Raw genomic sequence first — 22,967 nt, forward strand, 5'->3', positions numbered from 1 at the left:
ATTTCAAGAGGGTTCAATGAGAAGCTGTTTTTGCCTACTTTCGGTTTAAACTGAATGGCCCACAGACATCAGGTTCAAGCATTTAGAGTTTTGCAAATATTTAATCCCAAATGTAATACATTAGATTAATATTGCCAATTCGCACTCTACTTATCAAGAGCATGTACAATGGTTAGCATACACATTCAGTGAACTAACATTTTGCTAACACAACCACGCCAAACATCTGCATACAGCACTTGCTGAAGCTTTGCAGCACCAGCAAGTGTTGTGGTTGTAGTTCCCGAATCCTGTTTGTGATCGGTGTGCAAGAAACTCATCAGGGGCGTTCTTGATAGAAAAAAGAAAACAATGACATAAACTGGGCAGATTTATCAGTGCGATGCTTCATAAGTCAGCTGACAAGCTAATCAAACGTTGTATTTAAGCACTTCAGTGAACTACACATCTGCTTGAAGTGTACTTCTGATCGGCGAGTTTTCAATAGTTTGGTAGCTTAACTGAGTTTATTTTGTATGTATGTAATTGTAGTCCAAAGATACTTTGATTGTAACACAACAGTATTTACGATTTCCAGTATGTTTTAGGTGCATTCTGCACATAATTTTGATCGCTGCATTTTTATTAAGGTTGAAGTATATTTTGCATGAACTAAATTCATATTTTCAGAAATCTATTTGAAAGGAATTTTGTGTTAACTAATTTAGTATTTACGTATTTCAGAACGCATGACGAGTACTTCAAATGTAGTTCAAATAAGGGTATTTTGAAATAATTTTCAGAAATATATTTTAATATGAAGTTAAAAAAAGGCACTTGTATTTTCGGCATATTTTGAGTTTATATATAGATATGAAGTGTACATGAAATACACTCAAAATCGAATATGGTATATTTCAAACGTCTAAGTTTTCTCTAAGGGTCCTGTGGCCATTGTACTGCAGGATTACCTTGGATAGTTATATCCAGCTACGATTTAAGCAACTCTCATTTGTATAGATTGTCATTCGTGTTTGTCTTTTTTTTTTCAGAAACTACATTTCGATTTGTACAACGTGGAGCAGTTTTTGACGATTGGTCACTTTGAAAAAGTCATTTTTTGGAGTTGGCTTCACATGTTTTTTGCTGGCAAGTAAATAGTTCAGTTTTTAAAATCTAGCATGTTTGAGAGAAAAGCAAACTTGATGTGACTGACAGCACCCTTCTGAAAACTGTTTGGATAATATTGATCACATCTAACCAGGGTTTTTCCCACGGTGGGTGGCAGTGGTTTCGCTGCCCACTAGTCCTGCTAGCCGCCCAATTCTTTGAAAAATGTCTTGTGGCCTTCATGTCTTGCACAGAAATCGCTGTGCTCGGCGGACTTCTGTGCCAAGACATGCAAGTACAGGTCCCCACAACCGAAATTAATACGACTTGGTCGAGGTGCACGCAGAAAAAAGATGCGGCTGCTGCCTGTGTCCCCCTCCCCTCCACAGTCATAGTCGGATGTCTATTTGTCCACAATGTATGGAGAAAAATCTGTGTCTAACATTTATTCTATCCTAACTTGTACAGCTTCACTAGATCAAAGGCCACAGTTATTAAGAAGGCCTTCCACAAGATTGGCTTTTCCTCATCTGTGCAGATCCGATATGGTCTCTATAAATTAATTTTATGCGGTTGGCTTCACATGTTTATTTCTTGTAGATATAAAATAACTGGTGTAATGAAAGTTTCATGGTACCTTTTTTAATGGGTCGCTTGTCTCGGCTTGACCAATTTTTACTTTAAATTCGACAGCATTTGTGGGTGAACCTTTTTGTCACTTCACCAGTCGGTTGGTCTGTTTTATGGTTTGTGTGAACGATTTGACTCTAGCACAGGCATCGGCAGAAGCACATGGTGATAGCTTGGTTTGTATGAGCGCTCACGCAGAGAGAAAGCTTTTTAAAATCGTGCATCTGACCCTATGCTTTTGTCAGCTCCAAAGCCAACTTGTAAATTGGAGTGTATGGCATGCAGGTACACCAAAATGCATCATTCGCACACATCGGAACAGTCTCTTAAAGAAAATTATGAAGAAGGGTCCGCCTTTCAACGGGCAGCAAAAGAAATGCGCAGTCAGAATGAGATGACAAGGTGGCCAAGCAAGCTCATTGCGTGGTAGGCTCTTGGGGTAAAGGGAATGGCTAGATCACATTTGGGGGGTAATCAGGTGCACAAAGTGTGGAGCTTGCAAACAGACTTGCATGCCATATATAAATACTCTGTAAATTTTTACAACTCGCTCAACTCAAAAGCATGTGCACAGGTGTGCTCAAACGTGGGTAGGATGGAGCTCCCAAATTGTAACATGGGGAACTGGGGACTAAACTACTGCTTAGTGCCCAGTTTTTGATAACAGTTTTGGTACACATGCGCTCTTTCACCCGCTCAGTTCTGTGAAAACCTTCAGGGATATTTAAAGAGAAAATCAAATTTCTATGTTCACACACTCTAAGCACTCGAGGCTGACCACCTGATTCGACAACGAGACACTCAAAATCTCCCATTAGAACTTCGTTCTAATGGGAGATTTTGAGTGGCTGCCCAAACTTATGAAAGTCTGAGATATGAGCTTAGCCAGTTTTACATAGACTCTTCTGCAACATCTCATGAACCTTAGAAATAAAGCATTACTCAAACTGGATCGAGTTTTCCGGTTGGTTCATCAGTTCTCAAGAAATGCTTCACATTATAAACCAAATCACTATTGCAATTCCGGCCTTGCATTTTTTTTCTAAGTTTCGAACGAATTTAGGCTTGAAGTGTATCTGTTTTGACTAAGGAACAGGAAAACAAGAGCCTCAAGTCAAACATTGGTTTTAGATATCGGGTCACAGGATGAACAATTAGAGGCAATGTCCATTTGACTTTTGTACAAGATTCATGGCTAATAACTAAATGGGCTGAGGGGGGCTGTGTTTTATGCACAAGCTCAATTTGCACATCTTGTTGATTTGATATAGATATTTAATTATTTTTCTGTTTTCTCTTTAGCACATCATGTTACATGCAGCATCTGAAAACAAAGGCCAAGCACCACGGGGGGCTCTACTTTGGCTCTTCAAGGACCCAAATAAAGTGTTCGAAAGTACTTTTCTTATTTTCTCATCAATTATTCAGGTGTCATTGCATGATTGCTGCAAGCAGCATAGGAAAGAGTACTCAATATTCTTTTAAAGAGATCCTTTTCCAATTCAAAATTCTGTAACTTTTTTTTATAGAAAACCTGGTTGTATCAGCGTCATAATGAACATTACTTTATGTATAGGGCAGCATCACTAAGGGACTGGCTGTTAAATGAACTGGAGAAATCTGCACCTACAAGCATTGAGCTCATATTCTTACCAAAGGTCTATTTTAGCAGTGAACACCATTGTGACATGTAAAGGCACGGCTCCGTCTCTGTGGATTGTGAAAACAGCATTCTCTTTATTTTCAAGCATGAGTCCCGACGCAGATGAGTGAGAGTGACGTTTGGTGTTGTCGAGAAGGTGCTTTATATCGCTGTTTAAAAATGCAATGACTGCGGTTGTCAGTCAGACTGCAGATAATGGTTTGTAATCCCACTACCTTCTATAATTCTGCACATTGATCTGAATGCCAGAACTGACAGAAGAAAAAACAACTGACATTGAGGAAACTTGCTGCAGATGCATTGCTCAGCTGTTTTGCCTGCTTTCCACAACAGGTTGTGGCAGCTCTCGATTGTATACATTGGTTCCCATTGTCAAATTTAAATAATGTAGTTCTATTTTTCACAGACTGGAGTTGCACCTTAAAAGTTTTCATGGGAATCTGTGTCTCAAAAAGAAAACCTTTGATAAGTTCAGCTTGCTAGATGAAGGCATTAATTCTTCTCGCTCATTTTACAGCCCACCTTTCTATTGCCACCGCCCTATGCGGAGAGCAAGTCGTCTGCTTCTTGCACAGACATTGCGGTGATGTCAGAAGGGTGACGAGCTCTCATTGGCTTTGATTGGAAGGATATAGTGGGTAGACCACAGTGCTAGACACAATGAGGTCTACGCCCTATTTTTTTGTTCAATCAGCCAATAAAAGCTCGGCCTTCTGACATCACCGCAACCCCTGTGCAAGAAGCAGACAAACTTGTGCTCCACATAGGATTACGGATACTCAAGAGTGCTTTCCGTAATATAAGTTACGGGAAGCCTACTCTGTTTGCCCTTTTACCGACAAATTTTAAGCACTTTTACGAATACTAGAGCGATTTCCGTAATAGGTTTTACGGAATGCATATTTCAGTCCTTTGTTTGGCGCACAGCTCTTGAATAGCGTTACGGAGAGTAGAGCACTTTCCATAATCTGTTTTGCGGTTTGTTCTTTTATTTACGGATTGTGTATGTGTTTAAGAGGATTTTTTCGTTATTAGAATTACGGATGACCTTTCCGGCAGCAAAGATGCCAGAGAATTTCTCCGTAAAAGAGGGCAAATTTTTTTACACATGGGCTTTTGGCATTACCGCTATGTCGCAGCTCATTATTATTGTTTCATGAAGAGCGCAGACAAAAAGCATCCGCGAGCGTAGTTCACATATGTCTGCTGCTCGTGTTCATCCGTGGAAGCCAGGGCTGCCTGTCGTAGCATGCGTGCGTGCTCTCTAGCTTCAGCTGAGTCGCATACGTTTTGTAAATTAAAGTATACGGTCGTCCCGACAGGTTCAGACATCGAGGGCGTTTCTCTAAAACATGCTTTGGGTGCACGTGGGCCCGTTTGTGAAGGAATGTCCCTTTTGCCTAAAAAACGCAAATTTCAAAAGTGAAAGAAAAAAAACAAGAAATAAGGGCGGGTACACACTTATTCCCTTGTTCGAATTCAACATGAGCAGCTGTCATCATTGCTGAGAAACCCTCAGCACCGGCATTAGGTTCCAAGTTGTTATAGCATTTTTTAACTTCTGTATTGGAAGTGACGGAATAACATTGGTAAAATGTTTGCTCCAAAAGTGAGAATGTCTGCCCCAAAACCAGTTTTTGCCTGCTACAAGAGCTCCAAATCACCATTTGTCAGTTCCACCATTGCAGTTACCACTTGCTTTAACTTAATTTATTCTAACTGTGCTGCTTGTTTTACCTTTTGAGATCGAGCATCGCTCAAGGCAGGTGTTTTCTGTGATCTAATAAAGATGCAAGAGGTTTGATTTTGCATTTTACTTGTCATTTTATTGGCTGTTCTCCTTGAAGTTAACTTGCAGTGATCCTATGGCAGTCGAAAATATGTAATAGTTTCTCTGGCAACGCTGCAATGTGGTTAGCCTATCCTATCAACTCAGCAGTGATCACAATCACACCTTCCATCAAATATGTTCCATCAAAGACCACCACAATACGTTCCATCAAAGACCACCACAATACGTTCCATCAAAGACCACCACAGTATGTTCCATCAAAGACCACCACATACGTAATTTGGGACATTCCATCAGTGGCAGTCAGACGTCACCTGATGGACCATCAGGGCACGTTCCACCAGGGCTGCTGACTGGCAGTCAGTGTCCCAAATTACGTATCTTGATGGAATTTTTCAATAGGGTGATGACGTCATCAGTGACGTCACCCGTTCCATAATGCACCGTGCGGTTACGCCGACGGCGACGGCGACGCCGCTCGAGCCGGAAACGGGCGCCTAAGAGCTACGCTCTAAAAATTTTGCGAAATATTTTGATTGAACCAAGCTTGAGCAGAAGAATTTATGATACCATGTTTTTATTAGCAACTCACACTACTTGTTACATGGAATACACGGAAGGGGGGGCGGGGGTTCGGTGGCCGAGTGGTCTAGCGCACACCAGGGATCCTGGGCTCAATCCCTACCCTTCCCAGTTCGATCTGGACGAGCACCGTATCGGCGTGCGGTCGTGAATCACTACTGCATGGTGCACGTTAAAGACCCCAGGCTAGCGGTTGTACCGCGCCGGTTAAATTGTGCATCCACAGCATGGAGACAAGTCGCTCGTTGAGGCAGACTAAGTTCAGCCTGTATAAACATATGAACACACCTTTTTTTCGTCAGTACACTCGCACAGCTTGAGGGTCCCCAGAAAAATGTTTAAAAAATAAACACCTATTCATATAGACTATGGCACACCCAGTCACGTGGTAGCAGTTACAAAAATATTTCGGCAGAATGACTATTTATAATGCCAACATCTACTGCTCTCTTCTTCTGTACCCCCCTTTGTAAGATACTTCCAAGCGACTGCTCAACACAGGGGCCTAAGATTATTTTTTCATTTTCTGTATGTTGTGTTAGGATAAATCCTGAGCACAATGTCTTCGGCTTTTAATGCTTGGTTTTTATTTCAAGCATTTTTGTGTAGATTAGAATTACTGTATGACATTTTGAGATGTATAGTACGACACTTGTGAGCGCTGTCCTCTTATGCATTACCAGTCATTACTTTTTGGTATTTCACAAGAGCCTCATGTTTGCTAGTTAGCTTGTTTTTGTTGCTTTGTCTTTGCTGAAAAATGTACTTTGTCCCCCTGACTTTATGTTGCCCTCCCTGCCCCATGTTGTAACATTGCACTTACGCATGACAGGAAGTTCCCATAACACGCATGGAACTTGATGTCTTTCGTTTATTTATCAAATGTCTGAGGAGTAGGCATTGCACATTTACTGTGGCATGTGTGCTAGCTTGGTGTTTTACGGTATTTGTCAGAGCCCAGAATGACGCCGCCAAATTGGTTCCGTTCCAAAAATGGAATCTGTGTCGGCACTCTATGCATGACATTTTATGTGCTTGAACATTTGAACCAATAGACTATTTCTCGAATCCTTCAAGTGTCTTTGCGCATGCTTAATGAATCATTAGAATATAGATTCCTCTACAGACTGCTCCCCGCAGGGGGCACCTGTGAAAGCAGGTGTTTGGAGAATTGCGCCTCCACGGACCTCGAGCCATGCGGGTTCGCCCGCCCACGTCTGGCTGTGCGTGGCTTTCCCGTGCCCGGGGAAAAGGGAATTCTGGTGGTTAAGCTGAGTCCGGGGCAGGTTTGGACCCTTCGGGGCCCCCCGGGTGAGGCAATACACCACTTCGGCCCCCGCTTCTAGTAGACGGGAGTCCTGGTAAGGCCCGGCCAGGATGATTCAGTATAATCGCCTTCTCTTCTACTATCCCCTCCAATCTTTCACCTTTACCTTTCCTGCTTCTTTTACTTCTCTCTCATTCTCTTACTCCTTTTTCACCCCTCTTTGGCGGCAAGGGCTAACCTTGGGTGGCAATAGACCTCTGTCTTGACCCACACTTGAGTATAGTTTCCTGGCAGCACTGTCAGCGTAACGTCTCCAGCCAAGCCCTTCTTGTTATGGTGCGTTACCTAACCCCTTGTTGGGCTCGGTGGTGGGTGGCGCACCGCGGATTCTGAACACTCTTTGCCCCCCTATGGCGCCCCACCCCTCTAAACCCCGTTCAGGGCACGCCCGTAAAAGGCGTTGTCTTGAACACAAAACCATTGACAAAGATCCTGAGATAGAATCCTTCACAAAGTTTTTGTTGTTCACTCTCTTGATGAACAGAAGTCAGTTGCAAAGATCTCACCTTTCACTGTAGCCAAAGTTCTAGAGCACCTTGTAGGGTTTTCCTAAAAGGCAAGAAAACTGTGCTCTGGAGACCTCCTTGTGGAGGTAAACACAAAGAAACAAAGCGAAGCATTCCTCAACCTTACCACCATTGTTGACGTAAAGGTGTCGGTGAGTCCTCATCGCACACTTAACACCATTCGTGAAGTCCTCTCTGAGGACGACTTTTTGGACACAGGTGAAGAAGAACTCCTCGAGGGACTCAAAAGTTCCGGCGTTGTCGCTGTTAAACGCATCATGTTTTGGAAAAATGGTGAACAGGTTCCTTCGAAACATGTTATTCTGACATTTGAAAATCACACACTCCCAGAGACCGTCAAGGCAGGATATCTGAACTGCCGCATTCGCCTTTACGTCCCCAACCCCCAGCGGTGCTTCCGTTGCCAAGGTTTCGGTCACGGAGCACGCAGCTGCCGAGGGAAGGAGACATGTGCAAAGTGTGGCAGTCAGGGCCATGTTTCTGACATTTGTGAGGAGGCTGTGGCCCACTGTGTTAATTGCGGTGGACCACACCCCGTTTGCTATCGTACCTGTCTCTCGTGGAAACAAGAAAAAGACGGCCTTACCATTAAAGTGAAGGAGAACCTATCGTATTCAGAAGCAAAGAAGCGATTCTTTTTTGTGTCAAAGGGGAGTTTTGTCGACGTGGTGCACAGGGGCCCAGCACCACGCTCGGAGTCGAGAGCCACCCAGGTCTCTCCTGAGATCTTGGCGGCCCACCGCAGGGCCCCAGCTCCCCAACAGAGGCAGCAGCAGCTTCCCCAGTCCCTGGCGGTAGCACGCGTGCTGCCCTTCCATCCAAGGACAGGCCGGCAGCAGCCGTGCCTTCCCCCTCTCCTAGGTCCCCTCCTAGGGACGAGCGAGCTTCTCGCTCTTGCTTGGTGGAGAGGGTCCCCCTACCGAAGGAGCAGCATGGTACCCATGCAGCTCCTGTGAAAGGAGGTGTCAAGACGAGCTTGGGTGACCCCTCGCCCAGCTCGTCCGCCACTCCTTCATCCGGTCGTGGCCGGGGTTTTCCCCCGCGCGTGCCAGGCCGGACCAGCTCCGTCGTACGCCATCCATCGGACACTTCCCAGGATATGGAGATACCAACTGATGCTGACAGTCAGTCTACAACTGGGTCAGACCAGGATGGTATGGAATGGGAGACACCTTCTCGTGAATCTGAAAAGGAGCAAGCTGTAGTAGCGCCCAAGTGATGACCCCAATAGCTGCCGTATTGTGGTCACATCTTCCGCCTAGCTCGAGTTGGCTCTCCATACTTTATTTATTTTGCTAGGTTTTATCTTCTTATATTTACATATTTACCCACTTTTTTAATAGATGACGAAGTTACATTTTATGCAATGGAACTGTCGCGGTATTTTAAGGAATATTGATGATGTCAATCATTTCATGGATGAGCTTCGACCCATCGCTCTTGCCTTGCAAGAAACCCATCTTCACTCTAATTCTTTTAACATTTTAAGACGTCATCAGGTTTTTAGGAAAGACCGTCCCGCTTCCATTCCTTCTGGTGGCGTTGCAGTAGTTGTGCAGAGTGGAGTCGCTTGCTCTCAATTTCCACTCCGCTCACCTCTGGAGGCTGTTGCAGTGCGTCTCCTCGTGGACCGCCTTGTAACGTTTGTTTCTTTATACTTACCACCAAATGTTCCTTTTAATATTCAAGAGCTGCAGGGACTTGTAGGACAGCTTCCTCAACCGTTTTTAATTTTGGGTGATTGTAACGCTCATCATCCCATGTGGGGTAGTACCCGTCAGGACTCCCGTGGTGGTGTGATTGAACGTCTTTTATTGTCTTCTGGGCTGTGTCTTCTTAAAGGGAAAGAACGAACCTTTTTAGCGCGGCACACAACTGATTCACATCTATTGATCTTTCTATCGCTTCACCTTCATTACTTCCTTGCTTTTCATGGAAGGTTCTCCATAACCCGTTTGGAAGTGATCATTATCATATTGTTTTAAAAAGTACTCTTCCATTGCCTAATCTTTTAAAGCGTGCCCCTAGGTGGAAATTAGACAAGGCTGACTGGACGCTTTTTAATCTTCACTCCACTTTAGATCCTTCGATTCTTTCTTCTATGTCACACGAGAACGCTACGCTTCATGTTACTGAGCAGATACTAAAGGCTGCTCAGCAGTCCATTAAACAAACATCTGGTAATATAACCAAAAAATGTAAACCTTGGTGGAATAAGGAGTGTGCCACAACCCAGGCAGACCAAAATAGGGCGTGAGGCAGATTTCGCAACCTTGTTGAGTTCAAGCGACGAAAAGCCAAGGCTCGTTGGACTAGGAAGCAGGCAAAGAGGAAGTCGTGGATGCAGTATCTCTCTTCTTTAACCAGCTTTGTCCCAGCCAAGGAGGCCTGGGACAGATACAGGAAAGTAAATGGGGATTACAGGTGCTTTGCCATTCCAACGTTTAATGCTCCTTCTTCGTCACTACAAGATATTGCGAACATACTCGGGGAGCATTTTTATAATTCATCTAGTTCGGGCAACTACAGTGTTACCTTCGGACAGTTAAAAGCTCGTGCGGAACGACAAAAGCTTGTCATGTCAGGAGGAAACTCAGCATCCTATAACCAACCATTTACGGGATGCGAGCTTGAGATGGCTCTTATTGTGACAAAGCTCGCTGCCCCTGGTCCCGATGGAATTCATTATGAAATGCTGCGCCGCCTTTCCCCAGAATCCCCTGAAAAACTTTTCTTGTTTTTTTAATTCTCTGTAAGAAAAGGCATGTTTCCCTCAGGCTTGGAAACACGCACATATCATCCCCCTCCTAAAGCCTAACAATGACCCCTCACAACCATCAAGCTATCGCCCAATTGCACTCACAAGCTGCCTTGGTATCGCCCAATTGCACTCACAAGCTGCCTTGGGAAAACATATGAAAGGCTTATAAACAGGCGACTGGTCTACATGTTAGAAAGACAGAGGGTCTTTGATAACTATCAATGTGGATTCCGCCAAGGTCGATCTACCCTTGACCACTTAGTTCGCCTGGAAACTGTGATACGTGAGGCATTTGTAACCAGGCAGCTCTGTGTTGCGGTTTTTTCCGACTTAGAAAGGGCATATGACACAGCGTGGAGGTATGGGATTCTTCGAAACCTGTATGCCTGTAATATCCGGGGCAGTATGCTGCAAAGCATAAAGGAATATCTGACAGACAGGACTTTCCAAGTTCGTCTTGGCTCAGCCTTATCTGATTCCTTTGTTCAAGAAAATGAAGTCCCTCAAGGGGGTGTTTTAAGTGTAACTTTGTTTTTGCTAACAATGAATTCACTCGCACGACTGTTGCCACCCTCTATTTCATTTTCTCTTTATGCTGATGATATACAGATTTCATCATCGTCCTGTAACCTTTCTAGTTGTGAGCGCCAGTTGCAGTTAGCCATAAACAAATTGTCCAAGTGGGCCGACGAAAATGGGTTCAAGTTCTCTGCTTCAAAAACGGTCTGTGTCCCTTTTTCTTTGCGACGCGGGCTGTCCTTGGATCCATCCCTGGAAATAAATGGAACACCTATTCCAGTTAGGAAGAAGCACCGATTTCTTGGTGTACTATTCGATAAAAAGCTGAACTTTATTTCTCACCTTAAAGCTCTGAAGCAAAAATGCCTTCAGTCCACAAACCTTTTGAAAGTTTTATCTCACAAGTCTTGGGGGTCTGATAGAAAATGTATCCTGCAGTTATACAACGCCCTTGTACAATCCCGTCTTGACTACGGTGCAGTAGTGTATGAATCGGCTCGGCCCTCTGCCCTTAAAATGTTGGACCCAGTTCACCATCTCCGCTTGCGACTGGCAACAGGAGCCTTCCGGACGTTGCCCGTCCTCAGTTTGTATGCAGAATCCAATGAGCTGTCCCTGAACAAACGACGTACATATCTTAGTCTAACATACGCTTACAAGATTCTGGCCGACCCCCAGCCTCCGACGTACTCTTCACTTACAAGGTCAAGGTTCTTTCGCCTTTTTGAAAATAAACCAAGCATTGTGACTCTGGACCAGGTCAACCTCGTTAGGAGAGTCAACGGTATTCCACCTTGGAAAGCACAGCGAGTCGAATCCGACCGGTCACTTGCGAAGTACAACAAGCACGGCATTTCTCATACTGTAGTTAAGCAAGAGTTTGGTGAACTGCAAACTAAGTATGATGGGTATCTTCATGTTTATACAGATGGTACCAAGACCTCTTCTTTTGTCGGTAGCGCTGTGTATTCTGAATGCTTCTCCAAGGTTCAACGACTCGATTGTGTCGCCAGCATTTTTACTGCGAAGCTCTATGCGGTATCAATGTCGATCGAATGCATTATCAATAGAAAAATACTGAGGGCGGTCCTGTTTGTTGACTCTCAAAGTGTGATTCTTGCAGTTTGCTCTCTTAAAGATACTAAAAATATGCTTGTACAACAGATTCCATATAAACTTAACACTGCTTTGCATGGAGGTCAAAATATAAAATTTTGTTGGGTACCCAGTCACATTGGCAGACAAGGCAATGAAGAAGCCGACAAGGTTGCAGGGTCTGGCGGTAACCTTCCACAATCTCTGTCCTGTTTACCCTATCAAGATATTAAGACCTTGGTAAAGTCCTCAATTCTTCATTCTTGGCAATTTGAATGGGACATGGAGTGCGGTAACAAGCTTCATGTTACCAAACCGGCTTTGGGAGTTTGGGAAAGCTCTTCATGCAAGAGCCGACTCCATGAAACGTTGTTGTGCCGTCTGAGAATCGGACACTCTTTTGTAACCCATAGGCATCTGCTTTCGGGAGAAGATCCACCAGTCTGCGATCAATGTGGTGATAGGCTCACTGTTTTGCATATCTTGTGGTTGTGCCCTGGTCTTGAGCCCAAGCGCCGCATTCATTTCCCTGAATTTTTTCAACATCATATCCCATTTCATCCTGCTCTCCTTCTGGGAGAGAATCCTCTGGTCTCTTTTGAACGAGTAATTGAATTTCTTGGTTGTATTGGCCTTTTACACCGATTATAGCTTTTTGGTTATCCGTTTTGTAAAACACGTTTCATAGTACGAACCTTCAATTAGTTTGGCGCAAGTGGCCTCATAGCTATTGCGCCATAAACCGCCAAAATCTCTCTCCCCTTCTACAGACTTCTGTCCTGTCCGATCAGACATTTCCTCGAACTTTGTCCTCTAGCATGAATGGTACCTTTTTTTCATCTTTTTCCTGCGTTTTAATTTTTGTGTCTGTTTTATTCTGCACGTGTTTCATTTTTTTCTTGCGACCAGAGAAAAGAGCAGCCTGAGCATGGACTATGGCAATCACGCTTCGCTATAACAGGCGGCCCATAGTTATCCGGTCTTCCTAAAGCCCACATGGCAGGTGTACTCAATGACACCATCCTCTCTAGAAGCTGTTCACTACGGCCCGCATGCGCAGTTTTTGCAAGTGCATTTGCTAAGTTGGCACTGGCAGGACGAAAAAATCATTACCAGCTTTTTATAGCCAACTGTGATTGCCATTATACCTATGTTTTTATAATCCTTCGAACGTGCACAAATGCACCATGCGTAATTAGCACTATTGTATTTCTGGGCCCAGTTTTGAAATTGCAGTGACTGACTCTGTATGTGCTTCGTGGAAAAGTAGGTACGTTGAACTTTTTTATGTAGACGGACCTATATTTTTTGGAAAAATTCCATCTTTTGTGAGTGTCTTGTTTAAGTAAAGGAACATGCTACATGAGGTCTACATCTTGCTCCTAAGTTTTTGATAGGTGTGCTTCTTTCGGGTATAAACCACGTAGAAGCATACCTCGGCAAACCTCACTCATGAGGGCCCTAACGCACCCTCACTGACCCTCATCTTCGCAGGTGAGGTGAGGGTGGGTGAGTTTTCGAACCAGGGAAGTACATGAGTGTGAGTGAGGGCCGTGAGGGCTGTAAGGTCGTGAGTGCGTAAGGGCCGTGAGGGCGGTGAGTACGTGAGGGGCGTGAGGGGTGTGAGGGCCATGAGCAGAGTGTCGAACCGAATTTTTTATTGCTTCGGTTCCGGTTCGGGTTCACGGCTTTCGGTTCGGTTCCGGTTCAGTTCCGAGGAACAAAAAATAACGGTTCAAACCGGTTCGAACCGGTTCGAACCAGTTTGAACCGCTAAATTGAGAATATATTTTTCGCGTTGTTCTGGCAATATACACTATTTACGCCGTGAAAAAATTAACTATATAGTTTCTTCGATCGTCCGTGCAATTTACTTTTGTTTTTAGGTACCGAAAATATTAAATTCAGTTATTTAATTCCGACGCAAGAGTAGAAAAAAGCTACATTAACATACATAACGTCGTGTTCAAACGACTCCACATCCCTTTGTTTACCAGTAACATATATTTTACCTCAATCAAAATGTTTAAGTACAGGAGTAAAGAGTTGAGCTGGTTGGTTGGTACATACCTGTATATAGATCAGCTTCAAATTCAGAACTATACTGCATTTTATTGTGCTTTCTTCGTGTTTAAGTAAAATTCTAAAGTTAAAGCTGATCTATTTACACTGTATAAAATGTTGTCGCAAAGTGTGGTAGGTCGCCTAAAATACCCGTGATTGGTACAACTTTGTGTCGCAGTGCTAAAACTGAAATCGTGATTGTGTCCTTGAACTAAGGAATTAATTACATCACATAAAATTATGAAATGAGCACTTTGGTGCTCATGCTAATTATGAAATAAGGTTTACGAAATACACTTCACAATATATATGTATTTGATGACGACACAACTGAGCTAAAAGCAATGAACTTTTCAGAATGTAACAAAAGTTTTAGGATAATTCCTTTCAGTCTATTTTTTATAGAAACACCGAGTGGCAATCCAAATGCTTGTTGTTCTAACCAAACATTGTTTACACTCAGCACCGCATCCATGCCACTAATCATGCAGCGAGAAGTAATCGCAATTGTTCACTCTAATAATCTATACGCACCTTCGCACTCAGATCGAATCTGGCCCAAAATAGCGCTTGCCCAAGTGAACCTTTTCTTATGCAGAATAAGCTGGCATAGCCTGGCTGTTGAGGTTTGTTCTTGAAAAGATGCCGGTCAATTTAATTTGCAAATGAGCATCACCTTTGCTAACTTTAACTCGATAGCGTTAAGGAGCTCCTGTTGCAGAAAAGCCGATGTCGGTGGCGTGACTGGAAAATCCTGATTGGTCGATAGGTTCATGACGTCAGAGCTACATACCCTCGCGCAAGAATTTCAAGCAACCCACAATGCTCACGTCAAACGTGACATCACGCGTGGAATGAGAGTGATTAAGGCCACGGTCCCACTGAATGTGGCAGTTTAGGTACTTTTTGGCAGGTCATTACTCATCTCCTTTTAAATACTGTTTCGTGGGATTGGTGTCATTCGAAAGGCAATGCAATCCTCTTTTATTTGATATTATGTGTCTGTTGGTTTTTACTGTTCATGCGCATTTATAGCGTTGCGAATATAATGACGCGGACCCTCGCTTGCTCCGCTAGTTCATGTTTTATGAACGATTCATTAAAGATAACACGGTTCCAATATAGCAGTTTCGTTAAGGTGATGTCGGAGCAGAATGTAACGATACACTTTTCTGGTATTTGCACTACTTTGTTTTTTTCATCCCTCCAAATATTGCCCTAAAATTGACATTTTTCAGCACAAATATATTTTGAATGACAAACGCTAGGACAATGAACTTAGCTACAGATGTAGTGCTTATAATTGGTAATATGCAGAAAAAAATTTAATGTTGTGTAAAATTTTTTTGTTTAGATATTTCATATCAAACGTAGCACTTTTTTGTGCTTCGAGTCATGGTACTTCGAATGCCGCTTAGGAAATAATTAAACTACGATAAAATCTTTTATAACATTTGGAGCTACAATGGTTGCCCAAGAGGTGGACGATGGCTTTTTTTTATATTCAAAGTCATAACGCTCCAGGAGTCCTTCAAACTTACCTGTTTTTGACGCATATCTTTTTTGGACATCAAACAGATTTATTGGGTCTAGTAATATTTATTGTTTGGAATAAATATAGATTCCGATGTATTAAATTTTCACTATGATCTTGCTTCGGTTTTTTAATAGGTGTAGAGCTTAGCTAATTTTAAAAACAATTAAAAACTGTTTGGGTGTTTTGTTGCGCTACCTGGCGGATGGCAGACAAACTGCTGATTTCTAATGTTCAAAAAATTTCCGAGGGCGGCGTTGGCGTGTGTATCATCATCAATCTCCGTGTCTTTTTACCTTCACATTTAAAAAAAGATTGCACGATTTACTATCGATAAATGAATGGTTTAAGTACTGGGCCAGGTTGATAAATCTAAGACAAATAATTACACAAACGTAGCGTGATATAATGTGTTCATTATTCGATATGATTGAAATCAATAAACAATAAAGACGAAGAGAAAAAGAATACACCCGAGTTCACTTCATGCCTAGAGTCACTAAATGAGCTTTAAAGTATTGGCACTCCGTTCCCCAAAATTATCTTCGGCGCTGCCATTTTGGGTCTTGTTCAATGCAAACGCAACTGCCGATCGTCATGAACCAAAAGTACGACTTCCTCAGCATTAGATGCGGTGCTAGGGAGCTGATGCAATATTGCAATGCTCTGTCGCGGGTTGCTTAAACATTTGTGGCGGACTGAAAAGCGTTCCCTGTGATTTTAGATAAAGCTCCATATAACTGGCAACCATGATTTTAAGCCACAATATGGCCAAGTGTCGTTACTCTGAACCGTGGCTAATTTACTCACACAAGCGGGAACAATGAGGAAGAGGCAGGTGTCAAAAGGTAGTGGCTTGTGGAATCCACGGGGCTTACGTCTTGGCCCCTCCAGGTATTACAAGCCTCTCGAACTAGAGCATGAATAGTGTCATTAAATGAGCTGCGCTTCAGAATAGCGACACTTGGCCATATTGTGGCTTAAAATCATGGTTGCCAGTTATTAGAAGCTTTATCTGAAATCACAAGAAACGCTTTTCCGTCCTCCACTTTAAACAGTTTGCGACAAAGCAAAGCAACATTGCATGAGCTTCCTAACACCAAATCTAATGCTGAGGATGTCGCACTTTTGAATCATGACGATCGGCAGTAGCGCCTGCTCTGCACAAGCACCAAAATGACGGCGTTCACAACACTGTCGGGGAAGAGAGTGCCGATACTCTAAACGTAGCTCATTTATTGGGTCTAGTTCCCGCGAAACTCCTTTTCCCTGACTGAAACTGAAAATAAATATGAACAATACACAATTATTATAGCTTATTTAGTTATAACCAACTACACATAATGAGAGGAGGAAGCGGCCGGGTAGGAGAAACGCGGGTTTTATGTGTGACCGTTCTAACCGTCTCAAAAGAGAGAACGCGCGAGCTTTCGCTGGTTTAAAAAAGGCATCCAAAGAAAAGAGGCGGCACGCTGTGTTCTTTGTGTTTATGCGTCTAATTGCAAATTGTTGTGTGTATGTTTTTAAACCCGGAAGTTAGTCTGCCTCAGTGGGCGTCTGGTGTCTCAGCTGTAGATGAGCAATTTAGCCAGTGCCGTACAACGGCAAATCTGGGGTCTTTAACGTGCACCACGCAGTAGGGATACACGACCGCACGCCGGTACGATGCTCTTCCAGATCGAAACGGGCAGGGGCGGGGTGGGTTCTGCAGTGCTCCGAACTGGTGTGCGCTAGACCATGCACTCGGCCACCGACCTTCCTCCCCCCCCCCCCTTTGTGCATCTAATTTATGTACAGGTATAAATAAGTATTTGGCATTTGAAGATCGACGATGGACGTCGATCGTCTCGAGGTAATGTAACGTAATAACATTATATAAATAATAAATTTGTTGAAGGACTGAACGACTCAAGTTTTCAATTCTTGGATTGCAATATGGTGGTAGCCTATTGTACTTACTGTTGATGAAGAGCAATATGAGGTGACGAGGTAATGATTAAATGATAAGGCTCTATAAGGACGACGACATTAGTGGGCGCGGAAGCACAACGTACAGTACCAGACTTGTTTCAAGTATCGTATACCCAAAGACTTACTTCTTCACCCGTAACAGAATATTATAGAATCAATGAGGATGCTGCTTTACAACTGTACGTGGAACAGGAAAACTGCACTATGCAGAAGTGCGGCTTATTCGTTAATAGGAGCGACGGATTCCTAGCAGCATTCCCTGATTGACTACTTGGAACAAATGGCCTCGTTGACGTAAAGTGTCCCCGTTCCAAAAGATTCTTGAAGCGTACTTAAACAGCAAAGAAGTATGAGGCGAAAAATAAGAAAAAGGAGCCTGGTGTGAAACGTCCAAATCACCACCATAGCTTCTACTACCAAATACAAAGGCAGTTAGTTACACAATACACAAAGAGAGTTCTGCGATTTAGTTATATTTACACTCAAGGGCATTGATATTCAACGTATTCAAAGGGATGACACCTTCTGGTCAATCAACATAGAGCCTTTTCTACTCAAGTTTTACATGGAAGGCCCGACTTCCGCTGAAATTCGTCACGTAGACGAGTTGTCCGACCGAATAAACTGCCATTACTCCCGATCTGGGAATCTCTCGATCTTCGTTCGTAGGCCATAGTATCATCAGATCGAGGGGTGTGGCTCTTCGTCCGCCGAACACTGCCTCGGCGGATGTTTTTACCGTGTAATATGAGACCGTCGCGTGCTGCTGGAACAAGAACCTGGCGATTCTTCACTGAACTGCTTCTTCCGTAAGCTTCGAAAGGGCTTTTTTTCGTTTCGCACATCATCTGCGCTGCTTGCCCGTTAGTTGCAGGATGGTATGGTGCACTAATGTGATGCCTGATAACGTTTTTTTTTTGTTTTGTTTTTTTTCAAAAATTTGTTTATTTTATTTAAGCAAGATTTGGCGGGTTATCAGAGAAGAGTATTTTCGGTAGGGCAAAAGTAGGTAGAAGAGACCGTAGAACGTCAATGACGTGTTTGGACGTCGTGGCAGCATCGTGTAAACTTCCAGCCACTTAGAGTACGCATCGATCATGACTCCGCAGATACGGATACGTTTCGCCACCCACCGACTGAATAGTGGATCGTTTTCAGTTACTGTTCATGATGGCGTTGGACTCAAGGAAGACTTCGAGATTTTCCAGAAAGTTTCTGGGAACCTATAATGTAACAACTTTTACAACATCTTCCGGACCCCGTGAAACCCAATAGTTCGTGACGTTATTTTAGTCTTTATTAAAATGGTGAGGTAAGTACCGTAAATCCCGAAGCAGTTTAGTTGACGTTCGCTTCCACTGGTGTCTTCGAAGATTAAGTCTACTAAGCGTGCATTCCTGCAGAAGAAATTTTTATTGATAGAATATTGACACGTCAATCAACACTTGATTCCTTCTTGGTAAGATTTATTGCGAAGGCCCGTTACAACCGCCGAACCGCATCTCCCTATATCAGAAAGCAATTTTACCCAGCCTGACATTCTCGCATAGATGAGCTTGCTGGGCCACGCTACTTGAGCCAGCTGAGCACAGCTGGCAGCGGCGCGAGCAAGGCCACGAGGGGAACGTGATGGTGCTCGAGCCATTCCACTGTGAACGACTGTTTCGGCCACCCCACGGGTGTGTGTCGCCATCTATTGGTTGAACTAACGCCTTGTTCAAGATGGCTGCCGTGGGACCGCAGCCTTAAAACATGACATGTAATGCGAATTAAAGGTCGCCGTATGTCTCAAATGATTTCACTTTTGATAGTAATTATTTTGTCTTAAAGGAAAAAAAAATTAAAAATTTTAGGCGGGATTCGAACCCACGACCCTTTTATTTGCGAGTCAGACACTTTTCACTAGAAACGGCGCGAGCGTCTGGCACGACAAAAACGTGCTTTTGCAAGCAAATTAGTTTCCGGAGTCAGGCTTTTTTGTCTGCGCCGAAGATGCAGGGAAGAGGAACCTTTACAACACAGTATGCTTTTACAACTCCCCCCCTCCCCCCTCTCCCCCCCCCCCACACACACATACACGCACTTCTTTATATAGCGGAGCTGTTAAGGGCTAGTTTCTCCAGTGTCGTGTCCGTCAGCAAACAAATGATGACACTAAACTCTGAACAGCTACCGCCGTCTATAAATGACGACGGCAACCAGACAACCAGCTTGCCGGTTGTCTGGTTGCCGCCGTCGCGCATAGATGGCGGCAACCTCTCCAGCCTTTCAACTCTGGCTTGCCGACTTGTGGCCGGTCATTACTTCATTCCCCCCATAGTACAGCTTCGCTGGTCTTCCCTCTTCACCAGAGTGGAAAGGCTGAAAGTATTCCTGATGGATTGCCTCCTCCGTTGGTGTGTGTTTATTCGACAATTTTATTTGACACTTGTTAACCACAAGCCTTCATTGCTTTTATTTTGCAACCCGTGAAGTTTAGATGGGTCATAAAACGACATCGGGTTGAAATGTTCATGACTTTTCCGAGGCGTACTGGTCATCTGGCCCAAGTATACTCGCACAGGCCGCCACTACTTCAGAAGCTTCTTTGTCGCGGTGAAATTGCGAGGATTAAATGAGACTATTTATTTTAGTCTTGCCTTCCTAAAGATTGATGTCGCAATTGTAGGATCAAAATCACCCGCCTGACGACAGTCGAGCGCGGCTCATGGATTGGACAGGAGGACTGCGTGAGCACCGCACATTGGCTCGTAACAATCAATGTCTTGGCAGACACTTGGGTAGTGGCTTGTGACGAACCACTGCGGTGATCAGAATAGCCGAACTCTAGCAATATTTCGAGCTGAGCACTCGTTTGCTTCCTTTAAAACCCCAGCGCGGGGGTATGATTAACGTTGGCGGCATAAGATAGGCACCAGGCCAGGTGGCCGCTTGTGACTCCGAGCTGAGGAGACGAACGATGCTCATATTTCTCGAATTTTTTGGCGACTGCCATTGCCTAGAAAAAAGAGCAAAACCAAGTTCAAGCAGTTATTAACGTTAGGGAGTGATCCTGAATAGTATTTGGTGATGTATAGAAATATTTTTGTAGCTCCTTTATGCAAGGTACAGAGGGAGTCGAAACTTGGGCAATAACTTGAGAACGACGCTCGTGTGAGACTTACAGTGACTGCCAACGTTCGGCTGTCTCTCTGAGGTCACTAAAATATCTTTTTTTTTAGTATTCCTTCCGGACACAGTTGTACTTCTATGTTACGTCATATTAATAAGTCGCATTTAGTAATTTCAGTACTTCTATTCTCAGGGAAATCTTAAGGATGCAAGTCAGCAACAACGAAAAAATATTTGGGTGCCTCAATAATGTAAATTGGGTCTTGCAACATTTTGTCTTGTACTCTCAATAAATAGTGTTAAGAGATAACCCCTAACGTTGATAGCTTGCGGAAACATTCATTAGTTTCCCCCCAATAGCAGATGCAGAAAAAATAAAGGAAAGAGACAGCTATCGATATCTCCTCAACTCGCAATTTAAACAAGCGGCCACGTGATCTGATACCTCCAGTGTTCATCACAGTCATGCTCTAGACGGCTAGGGTTTGGAAAGCAAAGGCTTGGGCTGAGCTTCAGATATTGTTAGAGTTGGCCTACTATCATATGTAATTGACATGAGCCGTTACCCGAATATTTGGTGGTGCTGATTGTCATGAACCCGAGCACTCGACTAGGGGTTATGAAAATCGCTTACGTCACGGTGTCACGTGACTCTCGGTGCGAAATCGTGATGTCATGTTACGTCATGCTGTCAACAATGTTAATACATCTAGTGACTTCCTCAAATTAAATCGAGTTGACGCAGTGAGTCACGTGACGTCACGAGGTCACGTGACATGTATTGACACCATGACGTCACGTGACAACGTGACACATGGTTAACGATAGTGCCATGAAAACCCACAACTTACCATACTTTTCAATTCTGTATATGACGATTTGATCCATAGATAGAAATACAGCCGCCAATTTTTTATTCCCATATGCTCATTTTGTGATACTAACAAAAAACATATTACCTTGAACCGTTTTGAACCGGTTACTGTTATATTTTTTTTCGGTTCGGTTCCTGTTCAGTTCCAAGATGGCGGCGAAGATTTCGGTTCGGTTCAGTTCGGGTTCGGCTAAAAATAACGGTTTTGTTCCGGTTTTCGGTTCGGTTCGGTTCCGGTTCGACACCCTGGCCATGAGTGCGTGAGTGGCGTGAGGGCCATGAGTGCGTGAGGACGGTGAGTGCGTGAGGCCCCCTTCCGACGGAGCAACTTTCTCAGCAATTTTGGTGTTGGAGCTTTTCTTAGATCGACACGAATTGTTGAAATCGGGTCCGGCTCGAAACAAGCGAGCAACTCGGAGCAATTCAAAGACGTTTGAAACGGCTGCATCCAACCAGGGACGCGAATTTTCACGTAAAATTTTGTGCCGGTGATGATGACAACAAAAGACTTTGTTCTGCGTTGAAATTGATCGTTCTTGGAAATAAACTGTTTCAGGAAGATTCATTAGTATTCTCAACGAAATTTAAATGCATAAAAACACGTTTATAGCACGCCATTGTGTGTCTAAATAGTGGAATAAAAATAAAAGTCTATGGTGATGATGGTAAATTGCAGCAATTGGTTGCTGTGTGTGAATGCAGGCGTCCCGTGTTGCTGGTGTTACGACATGAAGTCTCTGGGCGAAAAATCCCGTCTGAAGCGGGCCTGAGTGGCGTGAGGGCCATGAGTGCGTGAGGGGCGTGAGGGCGGTGAGTGCGTGAAGTCTATAGGGGAGTGAGGGCTATGAGTGCGTTGGGGCCGTGAAATCGGTGAGTGCGTGAAGGCCGTGAGGGCGGTCAGTGCGTGAAGTCTATGGGGAGTGAGGGCTATGAGTGCGTTAGGGCTGTGAAGGCGGTGAGTGCGTGAGGGGCCCGGGGCGCCTGGCTCTGCCTGTTGCTCCCCTGTGCGCCACCTTGGGGGGGGGGGGGGGGGGGGGCGCTGGTATGGCGGGTTCCTCCGGCGGTAGCTTCGAACCATCTGGGAGACAAGGCAAATCAGATGGGCATCTCTAATAAAATGAGATATGTTGTCCGTTAGGGAAGAGATGTATACGAGGACGGAACACTGACAGGCGACCTAGCCGTCGCCTCGCCTCTACTAAAGTGAGATCTGTTATTCATTAGGGAAGAGATGTGTGGCGAGGACGGAACACTGACAGGCGACCTACCCGTCGCCTTGCCCTCTAAGAACCCAATGAGAACGTATTCAGCCGACATGAGTGGTCGCGCCGCTTGATGGTGTCTTTCCAACTGCAGCGGCAAGGACCCTCCCGCAAGGTGCCCCCTGCTCCTCCCTTCCCTAACGTAAAATGGTCTCCCACTAATACT

This window comes from Ixodes scapularis, unplaced genomic scaffold (genome assembly GCF_016920785.2).
Source record: "Ixodes scapularis isolate PalLabHiFi unplaced genomic scaffold, ASM1692078v2 ptg001612l_1___fragment_1__unscaffolded, whole genome shotgun sequence".
NCBI lineage: Eukaryota > Metazoa > Arthropoda > Arachnida > Ixodida > Ixodidae > Ixodes > Ixodes scapularis.